General features: G+C 42.1%; 1 protein-coding gene across 8 annotated transcripts in view; it reads right to left on the bottom strand.

Moving 5' to 3' along the window:
* Positions 1-18942, bottom strand: part of LOC131278854 (uncharacterized) — a 146137-nt gene that overhangs the window by 55728 nt on the left and 71467 nt on the right. For 4 of the 8 annotated variants that reach the window (XM_071215972.1, XM_071215971.1, XM_058299454.2 and 1 more), the window contains 3 exons: positions 17085-17155; positions 16824-16913; positions 13564-13729 (listed from right to left, as the gene is read on the bottom strand). The exons of 2 other annotated variants lie outside the window; for them this stretch is intronic. The gene's annotated coding sequence lies outside the window, so the exon portion shown is untranslated. The remainder of the gene's footprint in view (positions 1-13563; positions 13730-16823; positions 16914-17084; positions 17156-18942) is intronic. 2 more of the 8 variants (XM_058299455.2, XM_058299453.2) reach the window with 2 other exon arrangements.

Genomic DNA, 18942 nt, shown 5'->3' on the forward strand with positions numbered 1-18942 from the left:
GATATTGGATGAGCAAGAAGAAGAATTTGAATGCATACATAGAAGAATAGGAGATCTTAGAGCAATGAAAGTCACAATAAATGAAATTAAAAATACACTGGAAGTATATAACAGCAAATTTGAAGAGGCATAATAAAGGATCAGTGTGCTTCAAGACATGGCCTCCAAAAACAAATATAGAAAAGAACAGATGAAGAAAAGAATGGGGAAAAAATTGATCAGGGCCTCAGGGAACTACAGCAAGTAGCAAACTACAGCAAGAGACATGCAAACAAATGTGTCATAGGTGTCCCAGAAGGAGAAGAGAAGGGAAAAGGGGCAGAAGGAATATATGAGGAAATGATAGTAGAAAATTTCCCAATCCTATTTGAGGACATAGATATCCATGTCCAAGAAGTACAGCATACTCCCAACCAAATAAATCCAAATAGATACACTCCAACACACATACTAATCAGAATGTCAAATGTCAAAGTTAAAGAGAAAATCCTGAGAGCAGCAAGAGAAAAGTAATGTATCAGGGAAGCAGCTGTGACTCAATCGATTGGGTTTCCATCTACCATATAGGAGGCCCTGGGTTCATGTCCTGGGGCCTCCTTGTGAAGGGAAGCTGGCGTGTGTGCTGTGGAGAGCTTATGGCCCAAACACCACAGAAAGCTAGCACCGCAAGATGATGCAACAAAGGGAGAGAAACAAACACAGAAGAATGTGCGGTGAATGAACACAGAGAACAGTCAGCAAGCAAGTTGCAAGTGAGTGGAATAATTTTTTTAAAAGTAATGTATCACATACAAGAGATGCCCAATAAGATTAAGTGCTGACTGCTCATCAGAAACCATGGGGGCAAGAAGGTACTAATACGATATATTTAATATACTGAAAGAGAAAAACTGCCAACCAAGATCATATCCAGCAAGATTGTCTTTCAAAAATGAGGGTGCATTTAGAATATTCACAGATAAACAGAAACAGAGAGAGTTTGTAACCAAAAGACCAGCTTTGCAGGAAACACTAAAGGAAGTGCTACAACCTGAAAAGAAAAGACAGGAGAGAGAGGCTTAGAAGAGAATCTAAAATTGGAGATTATACCAGCAAAAGTAAATAAACATGCAAAAAAAGGGGGGAGAAAATAAGATACAACAGATAAAATACAAAAAGGCAAAAGGGGTGAAGAACTGCCTTTACAGTAATAAAATTGAATGTTAATGGACTAAACTCCACCAATTAAAAGGCAAAAACTGGTTGAATGGATAACAAAATATCAGCCATCTACTTGCAGTCTACAAGAGACTCACCTTAGACCCAAGGATACAAATAGATTGAAAGTGAAAGTCTGGAAAAAGATATTCCACTCAAATACTAACCAAAAAAAAAAGGCTGAAGTGGCTTTGCTTATATCTGATGAAATAGACTTTAAAAGCAAAGCTGTTACTAGAGACAAGGAAGGACATTATATATTAATAAAAGGGTAATTCCCCAGAAAGAAATAATCATAAATGTATATACGTGGGGAGGAGATGTAGCTCAAGTGATTGGGTGTCTGCTTCCCATGTATGAGGTCCTGGATTCAATCTCCAGTGCCTCCTAAGAACTAACAAACAAGCAAAAGGGCCAGCTCTCATTGGGGAGTGGATGTGGCTCAGTGGTTGGGTACCTGCTTCCCATGTGGGAGGTCCTGTGTTCAATCCCTAGCACTTCCTTTAAAAAAATGTATATGCACCTATTCAGGATGCCACAAATTACAATGAGGCATACACTGGCAAAAGGGAGAAATAGATGTCTCTATATGGTGGTTAGGCTATTGGGTCAACTTGGCCAGGTAATTGTGCCCAGTTGTTTGGTCAAACAAGCACTGGGCTAACTATAATACAAGGGCATTTATGGACTTTAGTCACCATTGACTATACTGTAGCGGTAAATCATAGATAGCTGGTTATAATTACATCAATCAGGGAGAGTGCCATCAGCAATGAGTGATGCTTAACCCAAGCATTTGAATGCCTTAAAAAGGGAAGTGATTCCAGCATTGACAGAGAATTTCCCAGCTTGTCTTTAGACAGCCAACATCTCCCAGAACTTGTCAAGAACCTTCACTGGACTTTCATTGCAGCCCTTGGTTGCAGCCTGCCTGCGGAACCTGGACTTGTGCATCCCCACAGTTGCATGAGAGTCTCTTATAGAATCACATACCATTGACAGATATCTCTTGTTGATTCTGTTTCCCTAGAGAACCCTGAGGTTCCCTGGAGAATCCTCTACAATAGTAGTTGGAGAATTCAATACACCATTGTCATCATTGGTTAGAACATATGTATGGAAAAACATAAAGAAACAGAGCTTGAATAATATGATAAAAGAACTAAACCCAATAGACATATACAAAACATTGCACCCCAAAACAGCAGGATATATTCAAGTCCTCATAGATATTTCTCCAGGACATACCATATGTTGTGTCACAAAGTAGACCTCAATAAATTTAACAACACTGATATTATATAAAGACTTTCTCTGATCATAATGGAATAAAGCTGGAAGTCAACAACAGGCAAAAAAAATGGGAAAATTCACATATATATGGAGATTAAACAACACATTCTTAATTAGTGGTCAAAGAAGAAACTGTGAGCAAAATCAAGAAATATCTTAAGATGAATGAAAACTAGAACATAACATATTAGGATCTATAGGATGTAGCAAAGGCAGTACTAAGAAAGAAAATTGTAGCCCCAATGCTTACACTAAAAGAGAGGAAAAAGTTAAAATCAATGACCTAACTACACAGCTGGAGAAACTAGAAAAAGAACAGTGAACTATTCCCAAAGCAAACAGAAGGATTGAAAAAACAAAGACCAGATAAGAAATAAATGAAATTGAAAACAAAAAAAATAGAATAGAGAGAACTAACAAAACCAAAAGTTGGTTCTTTGAGAAGATAATAAAATTGACAAAACTTCAGCTACATTGACAAAGAAAAAAAGGAGAGAAAATGCAAATAAATAAAAACAGATATGAAAATGGGGACATTACTACTGATCCCACAGAAATAAAAGAGATCATAGGAGGATACTATGAACAACTGCACATCAACAAACTAGACAATGTAGATGAAATGGAAAAATTCCTAGGAACATGAATACATTTATCCTAGCAGAAATAGAAGACCTCAACAAACCAATCACAAATAAAGAGATTGGAACAGTCATCAAACAGTTCCCCAAAATGAAAAACCCAGGACCAGTGGCTTCGCAGGTGAATTCTACTAAGCATTCATAAAAGATTTAATATGAATCTTAAGCTCTTCCAAAAAAAATTGAACAAGAAGGAATGCTACAAAACTCATTCTATAAAGCCAATACCACCCTAATAGCAAAGCCAGATAAAGATATTAAGGAAAAATAAAATTATGGACCCATTTCTCAAATGAATACAGATGCAAAAATTCTCAGAAAAATACTTTCTAATCAAATACAACAACACATTAAAAGAATTATTTATCATGATCAAGTGGATTTTATACCAGGCATGTGAGGGGAGTTCACCACGAGAAAATTAATCAGTGTAATACACCACATTAATAAATCAAAGAGGAAAAACCACATGATCTCAATTGATGTAGAAAAGGCATTTGGCAAAATACAGCATCCTTTCTTGATAAAAATACTACAAAAGATAGGAATTGAAGGAAACATCTTCAACACAATAATGAGTATATATGAAAAACCCACAGCCAACACAGTACTCAAAGGTGAAAGATTGAAAGACTTCCTGTTGAGATCAGGAACAAGAAAAGGATGCCCACTGTCACCATCATTGTTCAGTAAAGTGCTAGAAGTTCTAGCTAGAGCAATCAGGCAAGAAAAAGAAATAAAAGTCACCCACATTGGAAAGGAAGAAGTAAAACTTTCTCTATTTGCAGGTGATACCTAGAAAGTCCCAAAAAATCTACAACAAGTCTACTAGAGCTAATAAAGGAGTTCAGCAGAGGGGCAGGATAAAAAAATTAATACATGAAGATCAGTAGTGTTTCTATACACTAGCAGTGAGAGATCTGAGGAGAAGTCAAGAAAAGATTCCATTTAAAATAGCAACTAAATGAATCAATTTTTAGGCAAAAAAACTTAATCAAGGATGTATGGGAAGCAGACTTGGCCCAGTGGTTAGGGCATCCATCTACCACGTGGGAGGTCCACGGTTCAAACCCCGGGCCTCCTTGACCCATGTGGAGCTGGCCCATGCGCAGTGCTGATGCACACAAGGAATGTCCTGCCACGCAGGGTGTCCCCTGTGTAGGGGATCCCCATGTGCAATGAGTGCAGCCCATAAGGAGAGCCACCTAGCACAAAATAAAGTGCAGCCTGCCCAGGAATGGTGCCACACACATGGAGAGCTGACACAACAAGATGATGCAACAAAAAGAAATACAGATTCCCGTGTCACTGACAACAACAGAAGTAGACAAAGAAGAAGATGCAGCAAATAGACACAGAGAACAGACAACTGGGGTGGGGGGAAGGGGAGAGAAATACATAAATAAATCTTTTTTTTAAAAAAAAGGATGTAAAGCACTTGTATTCAGAAAACTACAATGCACTGCTAAAAGAAATCAAAGACCTAAGTGAATGGAAGAATACTCAGCTTTCATGGATTGGAAGACTAAATATCATTATGATGTCAATTCTACCCAAATTGATATATAGAGTCAATGCAACCCTGATAAAAATTCCAAAAGTCTTTTTTAAAGAAATGGAAAACGGAATTATCAAATTTGCTTGGAAGGGTAAGGTGCCCCGAAGAGCTGGAAACATCGTAAAAAGGACTTAAACATCTTAATATGAAGACTCTCATTTCCAGGCTCTAAATATTATCTAGTTACAGTGGTTAAAACAACATGGTGCTGGCATAAAAGCATACATGTACACCAATGGAACCGAACTGATGGTTCAGAAACAAACCCTCGCATTTATGATCAAGTGATTTTTGACAAGGCTATCAAGCACACCCAGCTGGGGCAGAACAATATATTCAACAAATGGTGTTGGAGAACTGGATATCCATATCCAAAAGAAAGAAAGAGGACCCCTATCTTCACACCTTATACAAAATTAACTCAAAATGGATCAAAGACCTAAAATATAAAAGCTAGAACAATAAAACTCTGAGAAGAAAAGTAGGGAAACATCAAGACCTGGTAGTAGGTGATGGATTTTTAAACCTTACACTGAAAGCAGAAGCAATGAAAGAAAAAAATGGATAAATGGGACCTCCTCAAACTTAAACACTTTTGTGATTCAAAGGACTTTGTCAAGAAAGTGAAAAGTCAGCCTACTCAATGGGAGAAAATATTTGGAAACCACATATCTGATAAGGCTTGATTTCCATGCTCTATGACAACTCAACAATAAAAGCACAAGCAATCCAATTTAAAAATGGGCAAAAGCCCCTCTCAGTTAGAGGTGGAATGCACATCACCATCCCAGAACCCTCAGGAATGGGGAATAAAATATGGACTAGAGAGAACTTATTGGTATTCTACTATAGACTTATTATGATTCTAGCAATGGAAAAAATTATATCATTGATGTAGAGAAAGTGACCACTGGAGGTGCTAAAGGCAGGGAGAGGGAAAAATAGGTGTAACAGGAGCATTTTCAGGACTTGGTATTGTCCTGAATGACATTGCAATGACAGATACAGGATGTAGCAGTTTGATATAGTTATGAATTCCAAACATAGATATTGGGTTATGTTTGTAAACTGTACTGTACCTGGGCATGATTAAATTATGATTAGGGCTTTGATTGGCTCACATCAGCAAGGTAAAAGGCATGGTAAAGGACAGAGTTGGAGATTTTGATGTTGGAGTTTCAATTTGGAGTTTGATGCTGGAGTCTTGAGCTGGAGCCCCTGGAAGCAACCACACAGGAAGAGAAGCAATATCCAGGAAGAGAAGGCCTGAGCCAGAAGAACACAAAGGGATAGAGACAGCTCCTTAGACATGGCAGAAACCTCAAGGAGAGAGACCGAGCTATTTGTCTGATAGCCTACAGCTGACTTTGTGGAGAAAACAGAGGATCTGAGCCCAGAGAGAAGCAAGACCCTGGAAGAGAGGAACCCAGGAAGCCTGAATCCTGGCTGACATCGGCAGCCATCTTGCTCCTACACATGGAAATAGACTTTATTGAGGGAATCACTTATGCTTTATGACCTGGTATCTGTAAGCTCCTACCCCAAATAAATACCCTTTATAAAAGCCAGCAGGCTTCTGATATTTTGCATCAGCACGTCTTTGGATAATACACAGGCCATTATATATCCTGCCATAACCTACAGAATGGAGTGGGAGAGAGTGTAAACTACAATGTAAACTATAATCCGTGCTTAGTGGCAAAGCTCCAAAATGTGTCCATCAATTTCAATGAATATGTCACACTAATGAAAGAAGTTGTTAATGTGGGGAAAAGTAGGAGGTGTGGGAAGTGGGGCATATGGGAATCCCTTATATTTTAATGTAACATTTTATGTAATCAAAGTATCTTTTAAAAATAAAAATATAATAAAAAATAATAAATTTTCAAAATTTAAAAAATGGGCAGAAGACTTAAATAGACATTTCTTTAAAGAGGACATACACCTCCCATGGCCCACTGGGTGGACTGTGGGAGAGGGTGGGCTATGGTGTGAACCATTGACCATGAGGTACAGCGGTGCTTAGAGATGTATTCACCAAATGCAATGAATGTCTCATGATGATGGAGGAGATTGTTGCTATGGGCGGGGGGGGGGGAGTGGGGTAAGGGGGGTGAAGGGTATATGGGACCTCATATTTTTTTAATATAACATTTAAAAAAATAAAGACAAAAAAGAGAAAAGAAAAAAAAAGAATAAGTTGAACCAAATATCAAAGAAGAGCTGTGGGGGTAAAAAATAGGCAATAAAGAGAGAAATTGGCCATCAGAATAAATTCATCAACATATTCAGATGCCTAGACATCAACAAAAAATTACAAGCCATACTTGGAAACAGGAAGATATGGTTCAGCCAAAAGAGCTAACCAAATATCATGAAGAAATACAGTATTTAATACAATTAATCATTGATAATTACACAACTCTCCTAAATCACTTCAAAGAATTTAAAGAAAACAGGACTAAAGAAATAAAGGATATTAAGAAAACACTGAGAGAGCATGAAGACCTTATAGAAATGAAAGACACAATGGATAAGATTAAAAATATGTTAGCAGAGGGGTTCAATGGTGGCAGGGGAGGAATTCTGGTGTGGGGTGTTATTGGTGGGGGGGTACATGGGAAGGAGTTCTCCAGGGCATATGTGCGGGGTGCATAAAAATGTTTGGATATTTTTCACTGGTTACAGTTGGGAACAATGGCTGGGGGAGTGCTGAGTTCCTGGCCAGGGGAGCTCTGTCGCATTCCCTAATGGAACAGCAACAATCCCCCAAGTTACTAGTTTATTGGACTTACCCCAGCCAGCTAACAGGGAGGTGAAGAAGGTAAACCACCTCACCAGGGAGCCAAGAGTGCCCACAACTGAAAGCAGGAAAATTGCATTCATCATCCATGTGTAATCTAAGCACCCTCTCAGTACAGAGGTGGAGTGGACATAACCATTCCAGGATCCACAGAATGGAGGGATAGAGTATGGATTAGAGTGGGTTTACTGATATTCTATTCCAGAACTATTGTGATTAGTAATGGAAGTAAATGTAGCATTGACGTGGAGAAAGTGGCCATGGTAGCTGCTGAGGTGGGGAGTGGGGAGAAGAGATATGATGTGGGGGCATTTTCAGGACTTGGAGTTGTCCTGGGTGGTACTGCAGGGACAGTTACTGGACATTGTGTGTCCTCCCATGGCCCACTGGGTGGACTGGGGGAGAGTATGAACTTAAATGTGGACCATTGACCATGTGGTGCAGCAGTGCTCAGAGATGTGTTCACCGAGTGCAATGAATGTCCCATGATGATGGAGGAGGTGGTTGTTATGGGAGGAGTGGGGTGAGGGGGGTGGGGAGGTATATGGGAACCTCATATTTTTTGAAGGTAACATTAAAAATAAATAAATAAAGACAAAGAAATTTAAATAAACAAAATACAAACAAAAAAATATATTAGAAGCTCATAAGAGCAGATTTGAATTGGTGATTTTGAAGACAGAACACCTGACCTAGAAAATACAAAGAAGAGAAAGAGAAGAGATTGGGGAAAAAAAGGAACAGAACCTCAGGGAATTGAATGATAGTGCAAAATGCACAAACATTCGCATTATTGGTGTCCCAGAAGAAGAGAATGGAAAAGCAGCAGAAAGAATGTTTGAAGAGATAATGACTGAAAACTTCCCAACCCTTATGAAGGACATAAATATGAATATCCAAGCAGGACAACACACCCCAAACAGAATAAACCCAAACAGACCTACCATGAGACACCTTCTATTCATAATGGCAAATACCAGAGATAAAGAGAGAGTTCTGAAAGAAGCAAAAGAAGAGGAAAGCATCACATACAAGGGAAACTCGATACGATAAAGTGCTGCGGCCAGCGCAGCAGAAGGTCCCTGAGGAGGGGCGGTGGGAGGTTTTAGAAAAAGAAACACACAAAGATAGTGGGGACCAAGTGGACCTGAAGGAGCAGATGGCAACTTCAGGTATCTAAGCTGTTTGCTCACTTTATTTTATACCACAAGTACAAAGAGCGCATTCAGCGGTTTTCACAGGAAGGTCTTGTTTCTAGGTCACTACAAATATCAAAGTAACTCTTTGTTCTTATTAGCCCTCTGATAACACAGTTTTCTTGGAATTCTTATTCATACTCAGGAGATTTTGTTCAGCACATAACCTTGCCCAGGGGCCCCTCCTTCATTATCTACAATCTTTTTGTGAACCTTGGAGCCTGCTTCTGGGGACCCTGCTTTGCAGGGCTCTCCACATATCCCCCTTTCTTTTAACAATAGGAAAAAGGCTGCCAGCTATGACTGTGCCTGTCTTAGGTTGGCCCCCTCTGGGGTTCTTACCCATTATTGCCCACCAGCCAGCAGGGACATGAGTCTGATCCAGGCGGTGCTTTCTCAAGGGGAATTGTGCACAACTCATTGCGTGGCAAGGCCTTTTGAGTCAGACACAATTGGGTGCTTTCTATTTGCAAACGGTATATTTGGCGCTGTAGTTGTGCACATGCTATGGGCGACAGGCACCGGAGAAGTAGCAAAAGACAGGCCAGGGCTAACAGATACCAAAAGCTGTGACTGAGGCAGTCCCAAGGGGTGAAATTTTGCAAACTATTTAACAGACTGTTAGCAATAGCTTCAGAATCTAAACTAGTGAGATGAGCCAATTGGAGGGCCAGGATCTCGTCATGTAGGCTTTGCAAATCTATACTAATAATTTCAGGGTTCCAAACCCCTTGTAAGTGAAAACAGACAGCTGTCCAGTTCCACTTTGTATCATTGTCTACCACAGGGGTAACACAGATAAAAGCATACCGAGGATGGCACTGGAGGCGCATCTGATGTTGTAAAGCATCGAGTTGATTACCCAAGGAGATAACAGTTTCTTCCAAAGCATTTAATTTTCGTTCCAATTTGTGATCAATCTGTTCTTGGTCCTGAAGGGCCAAAGACGTATTTTGTGCTAAAGAACTGATGAAATGCGCAGTTTGAATACTCTGAGAAACCACAAGCCCAGCAGTAATAGAGGATGCAATGACTGTTACAAGGGTACTAATGCGGCCACAGTTACACCTAAGGCTCGAGGGCGCGGGGGGGAAGGGGGTTGCAATTGTTGTTGGACAATTTGCAGCCCTCTGTCTCCAGTGTCACTATACCGGGGGTATTTAAACGGTGCGGGAAGCATAAGAAAAGGAGGCTGATGAACTATCAAAAGATCATCATCCCAATTAGCAGCGGTAACACAGTTAAATTACAATGCAAACAGTGTACATAAAATACCCTTCCACCTCTGTAATGTGAACAGTTCCTGCTCCAATAGCATAACAGGCGGGCGCACAGGCCGGAAGTCCCTAGGCAAACAGGAGCCGCAAGTCCACAGTTCCAGGATTAGTAAAGTTAACGTGATGCATGGCAGCTACCAGTCGCCTCAGGTCTGGTGAGGTACTCGCTCCGGGCTGGTGAAGACATTGCCAGCAAAACCTCCGCCGACAAAAACTAGAAGCGCGGGCGCGCGGCCAGCAGGTGGGCGCGGGGCACACGCCGGGTGGTCCCAGGTGGCAGCGTTGAGTAGGAACGGAAGTGCTTGCCACCAAGGGGAGCCCCTGAGGTTCCAGGTCTGTTTCACTGGAGCACAGCGGCAAAGGGGGCCACGAGTGGTGGGCACCAGGCGTGTCATTAGAGAAACCCCATTTGCGAATAGTTTGAATAAGTTTGTTCAAGTCCCGGGGGTCTGCCCTACCGCCTCCAAAGGCGGTTTGATTTTCCCGTCGCCCATGCAGGCAGCCGTGACTGCCACGGGGAGAGAGGCAGAGGGGGACAGCTGGGGTTAGACCTGGAAAGTTAAATAGCTGGATCGCCTGTGGGGTTACATGGCTACCATAAAACCCACCAAGCAAGGCCCATGACTTGCATTGAACGATTGACTGCTTGGAGGTCTTGCAAGAGCATCCAAAGACCTGATTTCTTTTTGATAACAAAAATAGGGATATTCCAGGGCCTAAAGGATGGACTAATATGGCCAGCAGCTTCTTGTTCACTTACCAGCCATTCAGCTGCAGACAATGTGTCTCTAGGAAGGTGCCACTGATCCACCCGGACAGGAGAATCGCTTAACCACACAAGAGCGGCAGCGGTATTCTGGGGGACAGACCTTTCAGAGACCCCTGCCGAAAAAAAGAATAACCTAAGCCCCAAAGATCGGCTTGTGAAGGGATGCTGACAGCCAAACCCGTGCCCTGCTGTTGTTTTCCAAGGCCTCATGTGGGATCAAAGTTCTGATGTAACATCTTTTGAGTTACTGCTGACGAGCGGCTGACTAGAAGTAAGCCCAGCCCAGAGAGCACATCCCATCCCTAGAGATCGATAGGCAAGGAAGGTAGGATGGAAGGTTGGAGCCCTCCTCTTCCTCCCTTTAAGGAGCTGAGAGCTACAGGAAGGGCGGTGGGCTGCACCGACCCCCTGTAAGTCGGTGGAAGTGGGGGCAAGGGGCCACAGAGCAGGCCAATGCTGTAAAGCAAAAACTGAAATACCAGCCCCAGTATCAATGAGCCCTCAAAAGACATTCCATTTACAACCAGGCGAGGGGAGGCCGCTCAGGGCGAACGACTTGGGCCCAGTATGCCGCTGCACCCTGTCTGAGCGAAGGATGTAAGGGGGTTGCTGGAACTGACGGAAGTGACAAGCGAGCGAATGGCTTGGCCCTCTCAATTGCCAAGATACACCATGGGCCAAAACAGGCACGCAAATATATTGAGAAAAAGGAAGATGTAGTCAGAAAGGGGAGCACTTGTAGTGCATAGGAGGTCATTTGGGGCACCCAGGAACAAGTCCCATGGCACCCGAAGGACTGGGTCCACCAGCGCCCTGGGGATGGCTCGTGGCCCCACTTCTGGGGTTAAAACCACCTGGAGGAGGCACAGAGGTCCAGTCCATGGAGAAAAGGCTGGTTGGGCATTGAAGAGTAAAATGATCCATGGCGAGTAACTGGGAACTCTTTCTGTACCTTTAGACTCTGCTCTTTGTGAAATGGGAGTGTGCTCAGCAAAAATGCCCCCACTATTTGTTGGGGTCAGGGCTGGCCCTGGCCTCCCTTTCCCGAACGTTCAAGAGGGATTCCGGTCACAGCGGTTTTAGACCCACACTCATTAGCCCAGTGCCGCCCACGCTGGCAGTGAGGACAAATGCCTGGTGCGGCTTGTGCAGGCGGAGTCATAGAAGTTGCACGAGGCCGCTGGAGAGCAGTCCCTACAGGACATGCACACTTAAAATGTCCTGGCTGATGACAGTGAAAGCCAACAGGTGATTGAGACACGGGTCGGGCAGTAGCTGTCTTAGATGCGGCAGCCATGACCCCTGCGGGGCCTATATCAGCACACAAACAAATATAATCAGTAATAGAAGCAGTTTTCCTAGGAGGGCGAATAGCATCCTTGCACAAACTGTTAGCATTTTCGAAGGCTAGCTGTTTCACCAACAACCCTCCAGCCTCATGATCTGCCACCATACGTCCAAAAACTTTAAACAAACGGGCGACCAAGTCAGCATGCAGCTCTTCAGGTCCCTGCACCACCTCGGACAACTCTGAAGACTTCTCTCCCCGAGAGGGAAGCTGTCTCCATGCACGCAAGACACACGCTAAGTTGTTGATAGGCCTGAATCCATACAACCATTGCTGCTGTAAGGGTTCACATGCTGCAGTTCCAGTAAGTGTATCTAAGGGAAAAGGTACTCCATGGGCCCAGTTACACTCAGCCTGGGCAGTGCCTTCTTCAAACCCATTACTTTTCCATAACAGATAATTCCTGCCTGTTAAACAGGCTTTGGCTAATACTGTCCAATCTTTGGACAAAGGGGATCTGTACTAAGTCTCCAACAAAGAGGTGAGACGCAGGGCCGTAAGTGCTGCAGGCCACTTCTAACGCCTTCCATAGTTTAAAAGGAACTGGTTCATGAGAACAAATAAACTGACCGGGAAAAAGAGTAAACCTAGACACATCCTCACCTTCAAACAAAGAGGGGGAGGAGACCCTGGATGGGGACCCTTTCTGACAAACAGGGGCAGCTGCCTGCAGAACCCGTTATCTTCTAAGGACAGTTGGGGCAACTGAGGTTGCCGCGCAGCGACTGGGGGTGACTCAAGACCTTCCTCAGGCCCTTCTCCCTCACTTCCTTCCTGCCTCTGCAGGGGCTGATGGCCACTGTGAAGTGTCATGGCCATGGCCCTTGAGGTTGAGGAGGATACAAGCAGGGTGGCAGCACTTCATCAGCTTCAGCAGTGGGATCTAAGGACCTTGACTCAAAAGCCCACACGGCGAAAGCACACACAGCCATGTGTCGTGGGCCCTTGGCCGTATACTGTCATTGTCCAACCTTTCACCACATCTCCTCTTTTACTGTCCCTTCTTCTGGGAACCAAGGGCAAGTGTGCTGAACAAAATCTGAGAATTGTTCTAATTGCTGCGTAGACACTTTTGAGCCCCTGTTTGGTAGCAAGGCTTTAAGCATCTGCACTTACAAACGGTGCTGGGAAGACGCGTGACGCCCCGTGCTTTACACCTGGCTCTTCCATCCCTGACCTGCTCTGTTTGAGCATCGTGCCCAGGACACCCTTGTCACCTCACGAGACATTCCCCTGTGCCTCAGGTCCCTGGGCCCTCAAGTGCTGACCTCTCATCAGAAACCACGGAGGTGAGAAGAAAGTGGTATGATGTGTTTAAGGTACTGAGTGAGAAAAACTGCCAGCCAAGAACTCTGTGTCCAGCAAACCTGCCCTCAGAAGTGAGGGCGAGGCCCTTCGCCCCTGCCCTGCTCCCTTCTGGACTGGTCTGGTTCTGGCGCTGCAGCCCTGTGGCCACACTGGGGGCTGTGCTGGGCACTCACCACTTGGGGTGCTTTGGGGCTGCCGGTCCCAGGTGTAAGCAGGCAGCTCTGGGCGGGGCCTCAGGAATGCTCCAGTGGGCAGCAGCAGCAGTGGCTGTGTGGGCTGCAGCGGTGAGGCCAGCGTGAGCCCCCAGGCTTCTCCCTTGAGCGGCCACTGGAGCAGTGACTTAAAAAAAAATGAGTGTGAGTTGAAAGTCTTCACAGACAAAAATGGATAGAATATGTTACCAAAGACCAGAATTACAAGAAACACTAAAGGGAGTGCTGCAGCCTGAAAGGAAAAAACATATGGTGAAAGCTTATCATGGTGTTTGTAACTAGCAGTGCTATTGCATGGGTATGACAGTGGTTGAAAGGGAAAGTCTAAGGTCATTCATATTACCAGAAGGAAAGCTAAAAACTGTAGCATGGGACTGTATTAGTTAAACCTCATGTAAAACATGAATATGGATGATATTGCATACATAAGATTGCTTTTACAAAACATAAATACAAACATACTACAGAGAAGAAAAAATAGCAGATATGTATGGCAGATGAGGCATAGAGAGATTGAGAAGTGATGAATTTTGTTTGTTCATTTTTGTTCTTTGTTTATTATTATTGGAATAATGAAAGTGCTTTGGGAATGATTGGGGTGATGAATATACATATATGTGAATACACCAAATATCATAGATTGTACTCTGTGGATGGATTTATGCTTTATTACCATGTATCAATAAAATTGATTCATTGTAAAAAAAATAAAACTGCAAGTGTTGGAGAGGATGTGGAGAGATGAATGCTTTTTCACTGCTGGTGGAAATGTAGAATGGTACAGCCACTGTGGAAACCTGTTTGGCAGTTGCTAAGGAAGGTGAATATAGATTGACCATGTGACCTGGCATACCACTACTAGGTATATACCCAGAAGAACCAGGAACAGTGACACAAACAGACATCTGCACACCAATGTTCATAGTGGCATTATTCATGATTGCCAAAAATGGAAACAACCCAGGTGTCCATCAGCTGATGAATGGATAAAAAAAATTGTGGTGTATTCACATGATGGAATATTATGCAGCAGTAAGAAGAAATGAAGTCATGAAGCATATGACAACATGGATGAACTTAGAGGACATTATCTTTTTTTTTTAAATTTTTTTAGAAGATTTATTTAATTCCCCCCCCTCCCCCGGTTGTCTGTTCTCTGTGTCTATTTGCTGCGTCTTGTTTCTTTGTCCACTTCTGTTGTCGTCAGTGGCACAGGAAGTGTGGGTGGCGCCATTCCTGGGCAGGCTACACTTTCTTTCGTGCTGGGCGGCTCTCCTTACGGGGTACACTCCTTGCGCATGGGGCTCCCCTAAGCGGGGGACACCCCGCCCCCGCGTGGGGCGGCACTCCTTGCACCCATTAGCACTGCGCGTGGGCCAGCTCCACACGGGTCAAGGAGGCCCGGGGTTTGAACCGCGGACCTCCCATGTGGTAGACGGACACCCTAACCCCTGGGGCAAGTCCGTTTTCCCATAGAGGACATTATCTTGAATGAAGCAAGTCAGGCATAAAAGGACAATTACTGTATGATTTCATTATTATGAACTAAATATAATGAGCAAGCTGAAGGAGTTAATAGCTAGACTATCAGTCACCAGAGAATAGAATGTGGTTAGAGAATGTTTCAAAAGCTGAGGTTTAATCTATGCAGAATTGGTTAAAAAATTGTTTGTAAATGGAAATGAAAAGAAATAGTGAAAGCCCATCATAGGATTTGTAATTAGTAAAGCTAACATGGGTATGATAGTGTTTGTTTTTCTTTTTTTCTTTTTTAAAGTAATGGAAACACTTTAATAGTGTTTGAAGTGATGAATGCACAACTCTGTGATTATACCAAATGTAATTGGTTGTATATTTTAGATAACTTATATGGTTTGTGAAAAATAATAGGGTGGTTTGAGGGGGAAATATAGCAAATGTAAAATATGAACTATAGTTAGGAGTAATACTCTGACAATGCTCTTTTTTCTTTTAATGTTACATTCAAAAACTATGAGGTCCTCATATACCCCCCACCCCCTCACCCCATTCCTTCCCCCATAACAGCAACCTCCTCCATCAGACAATGCTCTTTCATAATTTGTTACAAATGTTTTAAAATAATGCAAGCTATTGGTGGTGGGATGAGGTATGAGAGCACTGTATGATGTTACACATGTTCTTTTGTAAGTTCACAACCTTTACTATACGCTTATTGTTTATGTTCATGTATGAATGATATACTTTAATAAATTTTTAAATGGAAAAAATTTCAATTGAAAGAAAGCTGGAGAATAAATTAAGGACTGAATAATACAGTGAACCCAGAGGTGGATGAGGATTGTGGTTAATAGTACAAATACAAGAATGTTCTTTTATGAGCTAGAACAAATGTACATCACTATTACAAGATGGTAATAATATGGAGATGCATGGGAACAACATGATTAATGTAACTTATTATGGACTATAGTTAACAGCAATATTGTAACATTTGTGCATCAATGTCAAAGAAGGTACTGTGTTAATAATAGAGGGGATATGGAAAAAAATATACAGGTACACTATAGACCATAGTTAGTGGTAATAGTCTGATGATGTTCTCTCATAATCTGTAACAAATGTTCCACAACAATGTAAGGTATTGGTGGATGGGTTATTGTATGGGAAATCTTCACATCATGCATGATTGTTTTGTAAGTTCACAACTTCTCTAATAAAATATATTAAAAAGAATGCAAAAAAGATCAATGAAACTAAAAGCTGGTTCTTCAACAACAACAAAAACAATAAAATTGACAAACCTGTAATAAGAGTGAAAAAGAAAGACACACATCACCAATGACAGGAATGAAATAAGGAATGTCACTACAGAAGCAATAGCCTTTAAAAGGAAACAAAGGAATACTATGATGAACTTTGTGTTGATAAATCGACAACTTAAAAGAAATTGATTGATTTCAAACTACTAAAACTCAGTCAGAAAGAAATGAATAATCATTAAAGAAATGGATTTCATAATTACAAAGGTTCCAAAAAAAATCACCAGGTTTGATTGTTAAGTTCATGTGTCAACTTGGCTAACTTATGGTGTACAGTTGTTTGGTCAACACAAGCACAGGCCTGATCATTATTGTAAGGATATTTCTTGGATTTAAATCATCAGTAAATTGATTGCATCTATGGCTGACTACATCTACATCAATTAAGGAGATTGCCTTCAAAAATGAGAAAAGTCTCACCCAGTCAGTTGAAGACTTTAAAGGGAGAACTAATGATTTCAGCAGTCAGAAGGAAGAATTTTCATCTCTACTTCAGCCAGTCAGCTTTTCCTGTGAAATTCATCAAAAATCTTCACTGGAGTTCCCAGGTTTCAGTCTGCCCTACAGAATTCAGACTTGCCCATCTCTACACTTGAATGAGCCAATTTTTATAATAAATCTCATAGTATTTACATTATAAAATATATATATTTTATATATATAATATATAAATATATTTACCATATATATCCTTTTGGTTGTTTCCCTGGAAAACCCTAATACACTTGGTCCAGATGAATCTGATGGAAGATCTACCAAATATTTAAAGAATTAATATCAGTTTCTTTCACAAAATAGAAGGGACATCCTCCAACTCATTTCATGAGGCTAGTATTAACCTGATATCAAAACTAGACAAAGGGGAGTAGATGTGGCTCAAGCAGTTGAGTGCCTGCTTCCCACATGGGAGGTCCTGGGTTTGGAACCCAGTGCCTCATTAAAAAAAAAAAGAAAAAACAAGCAAACAAACCAAAAAGCCAACTCAGGGAAGCCAAAACGACTCAGTGGCTGAGCACCAGCTTCCCATATACAAGGTCTGGGGTTCAATCCCTGGCCCCGGTATCTCAAAAAATACAATAAAAATAAAAAGCTAAACAAAGATAGTACAGAAAAAGAAAACTGCAGACCAAGACGTCTCATGACCATGGATACAAAAATCCATAACAAAATAATAGCAAACCAAATTGAACAATATATAAGGAGAATTATATATTATGACCAAGAGGGATTTATTCCAAGTAGTAAGGCTGGTTTAACATTAAAAATCCATAATGTAAGCCATGTATATATCCATGCTAATGGAGAAAAAAACATGATCATATCAACTGATGTAGAAAATTACAAAATCACAAAATTACAAAATCATTTACAAAGTCTGACCACCTGAACAAACTGTTGGCAAGTTAGGAATAGAAGATAAACCAAAAGAAAAAGAAAAAAGAGTTAACACAGCAAGCCTGAGATTGATAGCCTTAAAAATGCCTGGTTGCAATTTTGGCCCTTAGCTGGCACCTGGGACTATGAATTTCAGAAATATTCTCACCATTCCCTGGTAAGAATGTCTCCCTAGGGAAGCGGACTTGGCCCAGTGGTTAGGGCGTCCGTCTACCACATGGGAGGTCTGCGGTTCAAACCTCAGGACGCTTTGACCTGTGTGGAGCTGGCCCATGCACAGTGCTGATGTGCACAAGGAGTGCCCTGCCATGCAGGGGTGTCCCCCGGATAGGGGAGCCCCACATGCAAGGAGTGTGCCCCCTAAGGAGAGCCACCCAGCGTGAAAGGAAGTGCAGCCTGCCTAAGAATTGTGCCACACACATGGAGAGCGAGATGACGCAACAAAAAGAAACACAGATTCCCATGCCACTGACAAAAACAGAAGTGGACAAAGAAGACGAAGTAGCAAATAGACACAGAGAACAGACAACCGGGGTGGGGGGAGAGGGGGAAGGGGGAAGAGAGAGAGAGAGAGAGAGAGAGAGAGAGAGAGAGAGAGAGAGAGAGAGAGAGAGAGAGAATTTTAGTATGTGCTCGACAGAGCACCTTGGACACTGAGTCTCTAATGACCTTCCTTGGTAGACAACACTTCACGTGGGTGGTCACAGTGTGGTGCAGGAGGAAGTAAATGCCTCCTGTGTGATTCCACTGGGAGAGGACTCTTGGAAATGTGTGCTTCTTTCCCTCTGACCTTCACTTCCATGCACCTGTTCCCTTGGCTGGTTTTGCTTTGATTCTTTTCACGGTTATCAGTATTAGTCATGACTCTGACTACATGCTGAGTCCCTGTGAGTTCTCCAATAAAATCACCAAACCTGGGAGTGTCATGGGGACACCCAACACAGAGAAATCACCAAAACTTGATACGAAGAATCTACAAAAAAGTCTAATGTCATACTTAAAGTTAAAAGACAATGTTTTCACCCAGCAAAGATGTCTATTCTCATCAGTCTTATTAAACATTGTACTGAGTTCTAAGTAACTGCAATGAGCAAAGAAAAAAAGCCATAAAATTTTAAACTGTCCCTATTTGCAGACAACATGA

This window comes from Dasypus novemcinctus, chromosome 6 (genome assembly GCF_030445035.2).
Source record: "Dasypus novemcinctus isolate mDasNov1 chromosome 6, mDasNov1.1.hap2, whole genome shotgun sequence".
NCBI classification, from domain to species: Eukaryota; Metazoa; Chordata; class Mammalia; order Cingulata; family Dasypodidae; genus Dasypus; species Dasypus novemcinctus.